Raw genomic sequence first — 15,224 nt, forward strand, 5'->3', positions numbered from 1 at the left:
CCTCGAGGGCCGGTGGGATGAACAAGCTAGGCAAACCCAAGCAGCATGGGTTGAGGGCTCCATGGTGTGCACCTAGCCGCACGGTGCCACGATGACCTACACATGACCTTAGTAAGGCACACCCGCACAGTTTGCCTGGTGGGCACCGAGATGTGCACCTAGGTATACGGCATCGTGAGGTTCTACCGGTCGCTGAGTTAGGGACACCCAAGCTGTATGCCAGGTGTGCACCAAGGTGTATGCCTAGGCACAACACAACAATGGCCTCCAGGTTGCCCGAGCTGGGAACACCCACGAGGTATGGGCGGTGACCACTAGGTTGTGCGCTTAGGCACAATGCATCGATGGTCCACAAGTCAGTCGAGACGAGACACACCCATGCAGTATGCATGGTGAGCACTAAGCTGTGTGCCTCGGCACAATGCATCAACGGTCCACAAGTCAGTCGAGGTAAGGCACACCCATGCAGTATGGGTTGAGGGCCCCGCGGTGTGTGCCTAAGCACACGGTACCATTGAGGCGTACGGGTTGCCCCATCAAGGCACACCCACACAGTTTGTCAGGTGGGCACCGAGGTGTACGCCTAGGCAAACGGCGTCGCGAAGGAGTACGGACTGACCGGCTAGGAAGACCCACGCAGTATGCCTGGTGGGCACCGAGGTGTGTGCCTAAGCCCACGGTGGGATGAAGGCCTACGGGTTGCCTGAGCTGGGAACTCCTGCGAAGTATGCCTGGTGGGCACCGAGGTGTGCGCCTTAAAACAGCACATCAAGGGTCCATGGGTCAGCCTGAGCAAGGCACACCCACACAGTATGGGTTGAGGGCTTAGCCGTGTGTGCCTAGGCACACGACGTCGTGATGGCTTGCAGATTGCCTGAGCAAGGCACAACCACGCAGTTTGCCTGGTGGGCATCGAGGTGTGCTCCTAAGCACGTGGCGTCGAGCAGTGCGACTTGATGGAGCACATCGAGGGTCCACGGGTCAGCCAGAGCAGGCCACACCAACGCATTGGCAGCACGCCTAGCATAAATCACATACTTAAGCCTCGTCCCAACCTGGTACCCACCCTTGCCAATTATGTTTCATGGCTTAAAACACCTGACATTCCTGAGTGACACCTGTTGGGGGTCAAACTAGCATACATTTGACCTAATCACAACCCATACCAACTCAGTGTACACTGTTACATCCTTGGGTGCATGACCACCACACGCAAGGTTGAAGGTAGGGAGCCTCGAGGGCCGGTGGGATGAACGAGCTAGGCAAACTCACGCAGCATGGGTTAAGGGCTCCATGGTGTGCACCTAGGCACATGGTGCCACGATGGCCTACGCGTAGCTCGAGCAAGGCACACCAGCACAGTTTGCCTGGTGAGCACCTGGATGTGCACCTAGGTACACAGCATCGCGATGGTCTGCCGGTCGTCGAGCTAAGGACACCCAAGCTGTATGCCTGGTGTGCACCAAGGTGTGTTCATGGCACAACGCAACAATGGCCTCCAGGTTGCTAGAGTAGCGAACACCCGAGGCGCCTAAGCACAATGCATCGACAGTCCACAAGTCAGCCGAGGCGAGGCACACCCATGCAGTATGCGTGGTGAGCACTAAGCTGTGTGCCTCGATACAATGCATCGAGGGACCACCAGTCAGTCGAGGTAATCACACCACTGCAGTATGGGTTGAGGGCTCCACGGTGTGCGCCTAGACACACGGTGCCGCGGAGGCATACGGGTTGCCCTATCAAGGCACACCCACGCAGTTTGCCAGGTGGGAACTAAGGTGTGCGCCTAGGCTAACGGCGTCGCAAGGGAGTGTGGGCTGACCGGCTAGGCACACCCACGTAGTATGCCTGGTGGGCACCGAGGTGTGTGCCTTGGCCCATGGTGGGATGAAGGCCTACGAGTTGCCTGAACTGGGAACACCCGCTAAGTATGCTTAGTGGGCACAGAGGTGTGTGCCTTGGAACAACGCATCTAGGGTCCACGGGTCAGCCCGAGCAAGGCAACCCAATGCAGTATGAGTTGAGGGCTTAGCAGTGTGCACCTAGGCACACGGCGACGTGATGGCTTGTAGGTTGCCCGAGCAAAGCACAACCATGCAGTTTGCCTAATGGGCAGCTAGGTGTGCTCCTAGGCACGTGGCGTAGAGCTGTGCGACTTGATAGAGCACATCAAGGGTCTACGGGTAAGCCAGAGCAGGCCACACCAATGCATTGGCAGCACGCCTAGCACAAATCACATACCTCAACCTCGTCCCAACCTGTTGCCCACCCTTCCCAATTATGTTTCATGGCAAAAAACATCTGACACTCTTGAGTGACACCTGTTGCAAACTAGCATACAAAGGGCCTTATCACGACGCATACCACCTAAGTGCACAATGTTGCATCCTTGGGTGCATCACCACCACACGCAAGGTTGAAGGCAGGGAGCCTTGAGGGCCGAAGGGATGAATCAGCAAGGCAAACCCACGCAACATGGGTTGAGGGCTCCATGGTGTACGCCTAGGCACACGGTGCCACGTTGGCCTACGCGTAGCCCGAGCAAGGCACACTCGCTCAGTTTGCCTGGTGGGCACCTAGGTACACCGCCTCGAAAGGGCCTGTCGGTCGCTAAGCTAGGGACACCCAAGCTATATGCCTGGTGTGCACTAAGGTGTGTGCCTAGGCACAACGCAACAATGGCCTCCAAGTTGCCCTAGATGGGAACACCCACGCAGTATGGGTGGTGAGCACTAAGCTATGTGCCTCGGTACAATGCATCGAGGCACCACAAGTCTGCCGAGGTAAGGCACGCCATTGCAGTATGGGTTGAGGGCTCCGCAGTGAGCGCCTAGGCACATGGCACAACGGAGGCATACGGGTTGCCCCATCAAGGCACACCCACGTAGTTTGCCAGGTGGGCATCGAGGTGTGCGCCTTGGCAAACAGCGTCGCGAAGGAGTACGGGCTGACCGGCTAGGCACACCCACGCAGTATGCTTGGTGTGCACCGAGGTGTGTACCTAAGCCCATGGTGGGATGAAGGCCTACGAGTTGCATGAGCTGGAAACACCCGCGAAGTATGCCTGGTGGGCACCGAGGTGTGCACCTTGGAACAGCACATCAACGGTCCACGGGTTAGCCCAAGCAAGGCACACCCACGCAGTATGGGTAGAGGTCTTAGCCGTGTGCACCTAGGCACACGCCATCGTGATGGCTTGTGGGTTGCCCGAGAAAGGCACAACCACGCAGTTTGCCAAGTGGGCATCGAGGTGTGCTCCTAGGCACGTGGCGTCGAGCTGTGCGACTTGACAGAGCGCATCGTGTATCTATGGGTCAGCCAGAGCAGCCACACCAACGCATTGGCAGCACGCACAGCACAAATCACATACTTAAGCCTCGTCCCAACCTGGTGCCCACCTTTCCCAATTATGTTTCACGGCTTAAAACACCTGACATTCCTGAGTGACACCTGTTGGGGGTCAAACTAGCATACATTTTGCCTCATCACAACCCATACCACCTCAATGAACAATGTGGCATCCTTGGGTACGTCACCACCAAACGCAAGGTTGAAGGCAAGGAGCCTTGAGGGCCGGTGGGATGAACGAGCTAGGCAAACCGATGCAGCATGGGTTGAAAGCTCCATCATGTGCACCTAGGCACACTGTGCCACGATGGCCTACGCATAGCCCGAGTAAGGCACACTCGCACAGTTTGCCTGGTTGGCACCGAGGAGAGCACCTAAGTACACGGCATCGCAAGGGCCTGCTGGTCGTCGAGCCAGGGACACCCAAGCTGTATGCCTGGTGTGCACCAAGGTGTGTGCCTAGGCACAACGCAACAGTGGCCTCCAGGTTGCTCGAGCTGGGAACACCCGAGACGAGGCACACCCATGCAGTATGCATGGTGAGCACTAAGCTGTGTGCCTCGGCACAATGCATTGAGGGTCCACAAGTCAGCTGAGGAAAGGCACACCCATGCAGTATGGGTTGAGGGCTCCGCAGTGTGCCCCTAGGCATACGGGTTGCCCAATCAAGGCACACCCACACAGGTTGCCAGGTGGGCACCGAGGTGTGCGCCTAGGCAAACAGCATCGCGAGGGAGTACAGGCTGACCGGCTAGGCACACCCTCGCAGTATGCCTGGTGGGCACCGAGGAGTGTGCCTAGGCTCACGATGGGATGAAAGCCTACGGGTCGCCAGAGTTGGGAACACCCGCGAAGTATGCCTGGTGGGCACCGAGGTGTGCGCCTTGGAACAGCGCATCTCGGGTCCCCGGGTCAGCCCGAGCAAGGCACACCCACGCAGAATGGGTTGAGGGCTTCGTCGTGTGGGCCTAAGCACATGGCGCCGTGATGGCTTGCGGGTTGCCCGAGCAAGGCACAACCACGCAGTATGCCTGGTGGGCAGCGAGGTGTGCTCTTAGGGACGTGGCATCGAGCTGTGCGACTTGACAGAGCGCAATGAGGGTCTACGGGTAAGCCAAAGCAGGCCACACCAACACATTGGCAATACGCCTTGCAAAAATCACATACCTAAGCCTCGTCCCAACCTGGTGCCCACCCTTCCCAATTATGTTTCATGGCTTAAAACACCTTACATTCCTGAGTGACACCTGTTGACGGTCAAACTAGCAGACATTTGGCCTCATCACGACCCTAACCACCTCAGTGCACAATGTTGCAGCCTTGGGGGTATCACCACCACTTGCAAGGTTGAAGGCTGGGAGCCTCGAGGGCCGGTGGGATGAACAAGCTAGGCAAACCCACGAAAGCATGGGTTTAGGGCTCCATGGTGTGCGCCTAGGCCCACGGTGCCACGATGGCCTACGGGTCGCCCGAGCGAGGCAAACCCACACAGTTTGCCTGGTGGGCACCAAGGTGTGCACCTAGGAACATGGGCATCGCGAGGACCTACCGGTCGCCGAGCTAGGGACACCTAAGCTGTATGCCTGGTGTGCATCAAGGTGTGTGCCTAGGCAGAGTGCAACAATTGCCTACAGGTTGCTCGAGCTAGGAACACCCACGCAGAATGGGTGGTGAGCACTAAGATGTGCGCCTATGCACAATGAATAGAGGGTCTACAAGTCAGTCGAGGCAAGGCACACCCATGCAGTATGCGTGGTGAGCACTAAGCTGTGTTGCGTCGACGGCCGACGGGATGCCCGAGCGTGGCAGACCCACGCTGTATGAGTTGAGGGCTCCGCGGTGTGCTCCCAGGCGCACTGCGCCTCGGTGGCCTACGGGTGGTGGGCAAGCACGAGCTTTGTGAACCCACCGCGGTGCGTGCGTGCGTGCATCGTACCAAAGTGTCATGTGCCGTGTACGTGTTGCGCTTCACGCGTGTGCATGCGCAGTATTTATATGCCCGTTTTTTGCTCCTGGGCCGGCCACGAGATTCGGAGATGGGTCATAGCGGGTCGACGAGTGGACCAACGACGGGACACGGGGAGGGACGGTTCAAGGCCCCACGGGCCGTCAGAACGGGTCCAACGAAGGCAACGTGAGGGGCCTCCCCATCCCCCTCAACAATGTTCTATAACTTAAAACACCTGAAAATCAAGAGTGGCCCCTAATGGGGCCAAACTGGCATACATTTTTCCCAAGCACGACCCATACCACCTCATCGCACTACGTTGCCTGCCTGGGTGCATCACCCCACGCACGGTTGAAGGCAGGGGGCCTCGACAGCCGGCGGGATGCCCGAGCATGGCAAACCCACACAGCATGGTCGGTGGGCATCGGGTTGGGAGTCGAGTCGCACGGTGCCGAGAGGACCTCCGGCTAGCCCGAGCATGGCGCACCCACGCCGTATGGGTTGAGCGCTCCGCAGTGTGAGCTCAGGCACACGGTGCCGCAGTGGCCTACAGGTGGTGGGTAAGCTCGAGCTTGGTGAACCCACCGCGATGCACGCGTGCGTGCATCGTGCCAAAGTGCCTAAGTGTCATGTGCCGTGTGCACGTTGTGCATCATGCGCGTGCGTGCTACAGTGTGCACGTGCGATTTTTATATGCCCGTTTTGCAGCTCTCGAGCCGGCCCCGAGATTCGGAGATGGGTCATAGCGGGTCGACGAGTGGACCAAAGACGGGACACGGGGAGGGACGGTTCGAGGCCCGATGGGCGGTCAGGACGGGTCCAACGAAGGCAACGTAAGGGGCCTCCCCATCCCCCTCAACGATGTTCTACAACTTAAAACACCTGAAAATCCAGAGTGGCACCTAATGGGGACAAACTGGCATACGTTTTCCCCAAGCATGACCCATACCACCTCACCACACTGCATTGCCTGCCTTGGTGCATCACCCCATACACGGATGAAGGCAAGGGGCCTCGACGGCCGGCGAGATGCCCGAGCGTAGCAGACCCACGCAGCATGGTCGGTGGGCATCAAGTTGGGCGTCGAGTCGCACGGTGCCGCGAGGGCCTCTGGCTAGCCCGAGCATGGTGCACCCACGTCGAATGGGTTGAGGGCTCCGAGGTCTGCGCCCAAGCGCACGGCGCCGTAGTGGCCTACGGGTGGTGGGCAGGCTCGAGCTTTGTTAACCCACCGTGGTGGGCGCGTGCGTGCGTCCTGCCAAAGTGCCTAAGTGTCGTGTGCCATGTGCGCGTTGCGCGTCGCACACGTTTGTTCTCGCTTGTGCACTTGCGGTTTTTATATGCGCGTTTTGTGGCTCCCGAGCCGGCCACGAGATTCGGAAATGGGTCATAGCTGGTCAATGAGTGGACCAACGACGGGACACGGGGAGGGGCGGTCCAAGGCCCGGCTGGCGGTCAGGACGAGTCAAACGAAGGCAACATGAGGGGCCTCCCCATCCCCCTCAACAATATTCTACAACTTAAAACACCTGAAAATCCATAGTGGCACCTACTGGGGCCAAACTGGCTTACATTTTCCCCAAGCACGACCCATACCACCTCATCGCACTGCGTTGCCTGCCTGGGTGCATCACCCCACGCATGGTTGAAAGCAAGGGGCCTCGACGGTCGGCAAGATGCTCGAGCGTGGCAGACCCACGCAGCATGGTGGATGGGCATCGGGTTGAGCGTCGAGTCGCACGGTGCCGCGAGGGCCTTCGGCTAGCCCGAGCATGGCGCACCCTCGCCGTATGGGTTGAGGGCTCCGCCGTGTGCGCCCAAGCACACGGCACCACGGTGGCCTATGGGTGGTGGGCAGGCTCGAGCTTGGTGAACCCATCGCGGTGCAAGCGTGCGTGCGTCATGCCAAAGTGCCATGTGCGCGTTGTGCGTCGCGCTGGTGCGTGTGCGGGTGTGTGCACGCGGTTTTTATATTTCCATTTTGTGGCTCTCGGGCCAGCCACGAGATTCGGAGATTGGTCATAGCGGGTCGACTAGTGGACCAACGGCGGGACACGGGGTGGGGCGGTTAGAGGCCCGGCTGGCGGTCAGGACGGGTCCAAAGAAGGCAACGTGAGGGGCCTCCCCATCCCCCTCAACAATGTTCTACAACTTAAAACAACTTAAAATCCAGAGTGATTCTCTATCACTGCGGGCCCTTGTAATTGGATGCTCGATACCAAGAGGAGGTGGCTCTGAAGCCACCACCTCACACATACCCACCAAAGCTTGTGGACCATCCATTCTAACTACAGCTTGGGGCAACCTTCTGGTTACCTCGAGACACCATCAAGGTTCGAGTCTTCTTGAACCTAGCCTTGGACATCCTTTGCATGCACATCGCACCACTCGAGGCAACCTTCAGCTTGCCTTGGGATACCGTCAGGGTTCGGCTCTTCTTAGGACCAGCCCTTCACACCCCTTGCATATGCACTGCATCGCTCTGGGTAGCCTTAACATTGGGTCTGCACAAGCACACGAGGGAGAACCTCCTAGTACCCACTCCCAGTACATGTCCACTCACTCTCTGAGGGATGGTCACACAGCTATTCCATCACACACCGGCTCACGGCACTGGGCCTTTTAATGCCAGACAAGGTACTCGAGCTCGGGTTGACCCTGAAGTTCTTCTGCAAGGGGAGCACATGCCCCAATCCCCCCGCCCCCCTGGAGCACATCTTTGCATTGTGCACACATGCATGGATCTTGCACTCCACCCGGTTCCAAGGGTAATCACATGAATGGGTTGGAAGAACAGTTCGCCTTCACTCGAAGGCAGTACTATCTGGCCATGAAGAAGGGAAATCATGGTCAAGCCCAGAAATGATTCCGAGAGATCAAGACATTGAAAGCCCAACTCAGGGACAAAGAAGAAAAAGTGATTGAAGAATTTCCTCTCAAAGATGTGAGCCCTTTCCCCCATCTCATTTCCCTTGATGCGGATGATGTTGGAAAAGCATGGCACGAGGAGAACACTAAAAAGATTGATAGGGGCATGATGAAGCCGGTTATCTATGAAGATCCAAGCTTGACTCTATGAGAAGGCGAGCCTTCAGACCGAGCAAAGAGCCAATCTGACTCAAATGACCCCATCAATCTGTTGAGCCATCACTCGATTAAACTCCTGAGCCCCTCTCAAGTCAGGGCACCGAGAGCATAGTGTTCTTCGAGCAAATTGAACTCAGGGCAGCTCATAGACCCAAATTGGTTTCCCCTAGACTCTTGATGAGTTGGAAGGCACCACTGCAAGGCAGTCTCGGTGACTTCAGTGAGATAGAAGCCAAACCCACAGAGGCGTTGCCCATCATCCCTTGGTGGTGGAAAGTTCGAATTATGAAGGGCCTGGTCTTCCCCCCATGATGCAAGAAAGTTGTCCACTCCTCCCAAAGTCTGCCTCAACATCCCAACTCCACGAGATGAACTGAAAAGAGAATTGATACTCTTGAGCTGCTTCAAAGGGCTGAAAAAGCTCATTGTTGATATCGATCTCACAAACAAGAATAGAACTTTGTCGTTGTTCACCCTCTCCGGCCTTCATTGGGATTCACCTTAGAATCTCGGAGAAGTGATGGGCTCCCATCCCCTCTGGATGATTCTAATGATGTGGCCTCCCTCGCCCTCTCTCATCCAGATATTCTTACCTTTGATAAGAGTTCGTCACTCTCATTCGAGGTAAGTCACTCCCCAGTACTGGATGGGATGAGTTGCACTTCCCCTATTGGCAACCCCACTGATATGCCTCATCCATGCCCCGAAGGCACCATGATTCCCTGCAAAGCTAGCTGCATGCTTCTCCCATGACATGCATGCTGCATATGCGCTCTTGACAATGACAATAAGGCCTCGTCCAAGGAGGGTTTCACATTCTCGTTAGGTGATGAAGAGCTCAATTCGGATGGGGTGACATCCCTCATCCTCATCCACCCAATGACTCCTACCTCTGACAAGAGCTTGACACTCTCATTGGAGGAAAATCATTCCCTAATTGAGGATGAGATGGTCAGCATTCCCTTCGCTGACCACCCCAATGAAATAGCGCCTCCAGCTCTTGAAGACGCCATGATTCTTTATGAGGCTGACCACATATGCACTCCATGCTTGAAAGTGTCGTGGCTCCATATGAGGACGATCGCATTTTCTTTCGATATCTTGAAAATGCTCTCTAAATGATGATGATGTGACCTCATCTTCTTATGAGAGTTTCACATTCTCATTAGATGAAGAGGATACCCAAGCCTTGGAAAATGAAGTAGGCCTGAGGGAAGGCCCAATGACTCTCACCAATGATGTTGTTGAAGCAGCAGCAGTCGAATCCAATATTGTAAGCTCCGAGGCATGTAATGGGCAAATAAAAGAAGAGTCCTCAAGTATGGCAGCTATTGAAGCTATAGTGATCGACGAAGTACTAAAATCCTATGGAGACGAGATTGAGCAACTCAAGGCCACATTAAGGCGATTACAAGCTGAGATGAGGTCAAAAGATGAAATAATGGAATCGCTGCGCCAAGAGGTATTGGTGTCTTGTACCCCCTCGAGGCACCAAGCCCTCTTTACCATCTCTCAATCACCTTGCCTGGTCATCGAAACAGCACCATCATAAGAAAAGGCACTCCCACCCTCGCCTCCCTCATTACCGGTCTCATCCCCACCGACTCAGGTTGGGAATGGAGAACTAGTGAAATGCATGAAGCATTGAAAAAGTACAATATCCCAGTGATGGAAGAGTTGAATCCTATCAAAAGCCTTACCCAGTGTATGTTGACTAAACTCCATTTCCACGGGGCTATCAAAGACTCGACTTCCCCTAGTTTGACAACTAGCTCATCGCGGCAACACATAGTCCATTTCATTGTAGCATGTGGCAATACAACGAACAATGAGCACCTACTGCTTCAGCAATTTGTGGGAACCCTTACAGGAGTAGTATTCAAATGGTACACTTAGCTACTACCAGGGTCAATCTCATCATGGGCACAAATGGAGGAAGAGTTCCTTAAGCGCTTTTGGGATATAGAAAAGAAAGTGCAACTCTTTGAACTCTTTGAGATGAAACAAAAGCCACACAAGCCAGTGAGCGAGTACATCGAAAGGTGGCGCAATCGGACCACACCAATAGGTGATCCGTAAGAGATAGAGTACTGCATAGACGGGATGCATCCAGAATTGGCTCGTTATGACACTTCATCATGGCCCAATACATTCACCAAGATGGTCAACAAGGCCGTTCAAATTAAAGGTTTGCTCAAGCACCAGTATATCTGAACCCTTCGCATCAATCAAAGGTGATGATCAATTATCAGCTGCCATAACAAATGACATGCACTCCTCAAGCCAAGACCGGCACGAGGATTACTCCTTTGACAAGTGTATGATCCCCAAGCTTCTTGAGACTCTCCTATCATAGGGGATGATCGAGCTACCCATGCTAAAAAGATCGAGGGAACTTGGAAGGGAAAGCAAGCCCAATTAACTGCCAATATCATAAGAGACTTGGTTATAACACTGAGGAGTGCCGTGCCACCAAGGACATCATCCAGAACTTCATAAGCATGGGAAAATTGAACTTGGGGCTTGATTCCACATGTAATCTAGTGACATACACGGTCTAAGCTATACGACCCTCAACTATAGAACACGTCCTAGTGGCACGACGTTAAACTGCACAACATACGATCTCGGAGGCAAGACCTTAAACATGCCCTCGAGTCTCGACGGATGACCTTAAAACATGTCAAATTGATGATGGTCACGGTGGCATGACCTTAAACACTCTTTCGCGAAAAAAAAAACAAAAAAAGAAGAAGAAGGCGAACATGACGAAAACTCGCAAGGTTGGCATGGATAAAAATCTCAAAAAAAAATGAATGACAAATATGGTGTGCACCCCCAAAGGCCACCATGGGCAAAATATGTCAAAAAAAAAAAAGACGGGCTTAGTGAAAACCCACAAGGGCGCTATGGGCAAGATTGTCAAAATAAAGGGAGTGTGATGAAACCCCTTTGGGGCACTCACTCTCAAATGACGAGCAAGTTGATCCTCCCCTACAGGTCATCACGAGTAAAAATGTCAAACGTCCCAGTAGCAAGACGTTAAACTGCACGACATATAGTCCATTCACACAATTATAAACTACTTCATATTCCTACATGTCTCCTTGGGGTTACCATATGACACCCTCCTACACATCCCCTACTACATACTACTTCACAAGCCCCTGGTGAAAGGACAACACCCCTCCGACTTGTCCTCCCTATTCAAGGTGTACCTCGGTTGCTATTGTGACGCTTCAAAGCAAAGCTTGCACTTCAAAGCATGCACCCGCCTCTATAAAGCCATATCCTAAAGAGGTGTACTGTAGTTCTGACTGTGTGGTTTCGAAGCAAAGCGTGCACGCTCGCCTCTATAAAGCCATATCCCAAAGAGGTGTACCACAGTTCTGACCATGAGGTTTCGAAGCAGAGCATGCAACCGTCAAGACATGTGACCACCTCTACAATGTCATATCCCAAAGAGGTGTACCATAGTTTGAATTGTGAGGCTTCGAAGCAGAGCATGCAAGCATGTGCCCACCTCTCAGAAAGGCAGACCGCAGTTCTGACTGTGAGGTTTTGAAGCAGAGCATGCAACTGTCAAGGCATGCGATCACCTCTACAAAGCCATATATTAAAGAGGTGTACCACAGTTCCGACTGTGAGGCTTCAAAGCAGAGCATGCAACCGTCAAGGCATGCGAATGCCTCTAAAAAACTATATTACAAAGAGGTGTACCACAATTCCAACTGTGAGGCTTTGAAGTAGAGAATGCAACTGTCAAGGCACGTGATTTATTACAAAGAGGTGTACCACAATTCTGATTGTGAGGCTTCGAAAGCAGAGCATTCAACCGTCAAGGCATGTGATCGCCTCTACAAAGCCATATTACAAAGAGGTGTACCACAGTTCCAAGTGTGAGGCTTCAAAAGCAGAGCATGCAATCGTTAAGGCATGCGATTGCCTCTACAAAGCCATATATTAAAGAGGTGTACCACAGTTACGACTGTAAGGCTTCAAAGCAAAGCATGCAAGCATCAAGGCATGTGATCACCTCTATAAAGCCATATTACAAAGAGGTGTACCATAGTTCTGACTGTGAGGCTTCGAAGCAAAGCATGCAACCGTCAAAGCATGTGACTACCTCTACCAAAGCTATATATTCCAAAGAGGTGTACCACAGTTCCGACTGTGAGGTTTCTAAGCAAAAGCATGTAACCTCCTCATCAATAAAGAGGTGTACTGTATTTTTAACTATGAGATTCCAAAGCATGCAACTGCCTCTACCAAAGCTATATCCCAAAGAGGTGTACCGCAGTTCTAATCGTGTGACTTCATACCATTTCACCTGATAAGGCCTTTCACCATCTGGCTCCCATTTCCCCCAACTGGAATACACCATTCATAGCTCTTTTAAGTCTCCATCATGCCCTTATGTTAGGCCTCATTATCGTCGTGTGTGTTCTACCACTATCCTCAGTGGAGTTACACTGGTGTCGCACCAACATCCCCAGTAGGAGTTATACCTGTGTCGCAGCCCTTCATCCTTAGTGGAGTTAGGTGGTAGTGCTTACCTCCTCAATCCCTAGTGGGTTTGTTCCACACCAAGCTATCTTATCCCCAAGGAGTCAGGTCACCTTTCATAAGCCTATTCTCCATGGAGTCTCAACTTTCACCTCAGGGAGTCGCACTTGCCCGCTAACCCAACGAAGTCCGCTTCTATTTCCCACTCCTCATCGGGTCACCATTTCCGTCTACACCCTCTGCTTGGGTATGGCCTTAATCATTTTATCCCCAGGCAGTCAAATTATTATCTACAAACCTATCCCCCATGGAGCCTAACCTACTAAGTGACCCACTCAATGGTTCGTGCTACATGACCTTAAACTACACAGCCTTGGTCTAGATGCACAAACTTAAACTCTATGGTCCAAACTATATGATCTTAAACTTTAGCGGAGGTCTAGTTGCACAACCTTAAACTGCATAGTCCTAGTTGCATGACTTTAAACTACATAACCATGGTCCAATCTATATGACCTTAAACCATAGTACATGTTCTGACCGCATGACGTTAAAAGGCTTAACACCGTGGTCCAAACTATATGACCTTAAATTGTAGCGGAGGTCTAGTTGCACGACCTTAAACTGCATGGTCCTAGTTGCATGACTCTAAACTGTATAACCACGGTCCAAGCTATATGACCTTAAACCATAGTGCACGCCTTGGCCGCATGACGTTAAACTGCTTTGCACAGGTCCCGAAGGCATGACCTTAAACTCATTCCCACATACGTGCACACGCCTTTTACATGCATCTTCATGCACGTCTTCCCTAACTGACCCGTCCAAATGAGCGCATTACCTTCAGCACCTCCCTAGTAAATCCATCTCCCTTCACTACCATTCATCATTCCTCATTGAGTCTCACCCGTGCTCACAAAACGGCTAGCCATCTCGCCACCCATACTCGCCTTCAGCTAGTGGGTCACCACCTTTTCGCCTTCCATCCATACATCATCCATCTTTCATAGGTAGCCTCGTGCTATCTCTCGAAGGCGTAACTTTAAACACACCTTCATAAAAAAACAAGAAAGAATAATGAGCATGGTCTATACCTAGACAAGGGAATGCCAAGACTAAAAATGACGGACGGGCTGGTCACGTAACCATGAGTAAAAGAGTTCCGTGAAAAATAAAACCTGGGCACGATGAACACCTCGAAAGGGCATCATGAGTAAAAATGGAAAAATAATGATGGACATGGCCAAAAAGTCATGGGTAAAAGAGCCCAAATAAAAGGAAGTTGATGAAAACCCCCTCTACGGCGACACTTCCCAAGTCCATGTAAAAATCCGCAAAGGACGCTTGAACCAATAAACAGGTTGATGCAGCACTCACCTCCAATAGGCGGCTTCAACCCACATTCTAAAGAAAAAAAAAGTCCCTGGTGTCACAATATCAGGATCAAAAAATATGAGCATCAAGCAAGATTCCGACAACCGGAGTCCATTTACAAAAAGGACTCGAAAGATAGACGACTCACCAAGAAGGTAAGACAAGTCTAATGAGGAAGAGCATTACTCTCACGAGGTCACAAACACACTCTAAAATGATAAAGATGCCCCAAGAAGGCCAAAGTCAGCCAGAACTTGGACCTGTTATGCTAACAAAAACTGCTAGCAGTGGGCAGGGGTTATACCCACAGGTGGTCGCCTCGATAAATTAAGGTACCCTACCCAACCGAGTACAATCTGGTGCACCACGCAGACGGTCGCCAATCAAAGGCCCTTCAGCAAACCACCAACAGCAAACAACAAACAAACCCATACCAAAATGGACTTGTACATTGCATAAAAATGTCTGAGCATCCTAGCTATAGCATTGCCTGAATCTCCTCGACGTTCACGTGGTCCTCTGGCTAAGAAGAAAAAAGTATAAAGCCGAAGGAAATTTTTAGAATGTTGTCCTTCTCGCTTCTCTCGAAGCACAACATTCGGTCGAGCAAGCGTCAATCCAACAAGTTAATTACATTCTGTTAAAGCTCTATTGCTCCTCATTTTGGATATGGCCAAATGCTAAGTTATTGATGATCTCCAGTTTTGGCTTTCTTATGCCCCATTTTGTATATGATTGTGAGTTTTAACAAAATGGATAAGTATATAAGAAAAAGCATATAGCCCTACTATAACATAATTAAAACTGACATGTTATAGTACCAAATAGATACAAATTAGGGAAATTTATGTAAATATTCTATATATTTCGTCAGACTTCAATGATAGTTCTAAAACTTTCGTATTTTCTTTCTTTCTTTCTTTTTTTTTTTTTTTAAAAAAAAACTCTAGTGTGAGACACA

At 52.0% G+C, this 15,224-nt stretch overlaps 1 pseudogene; it reads left to right on the forward strand.

The window, feature by feature from the left end:
* LOC148783727 (uncharacterized) overlaps nucleotides 1-9,935 on the forward strand; it is a 13,712-nt pseudogene extending 3,777 nt beyond the window's left edge.
* The last annotated feature ends 5,289 nt before the right edge of the window (nucleotides 9,936-15,224 follow it).

This window comes from Amborella trichopoda, chromosome 1 (genome assembly GCF_054954075.1).
Source record: "Amborella trichopoda isolate Santa Cruz 75 chromosome 1, AtrichopodaSantaCruz75HAP2 v2.0, whole genome shotgun sequence".
Taxonomy (NCBI): Eukaryota; Viridiplantae; Streptophyta; class Magnoliopsida; order Amborellales; family Amborellaceae; genus Amborella; species Amborella trichopoda.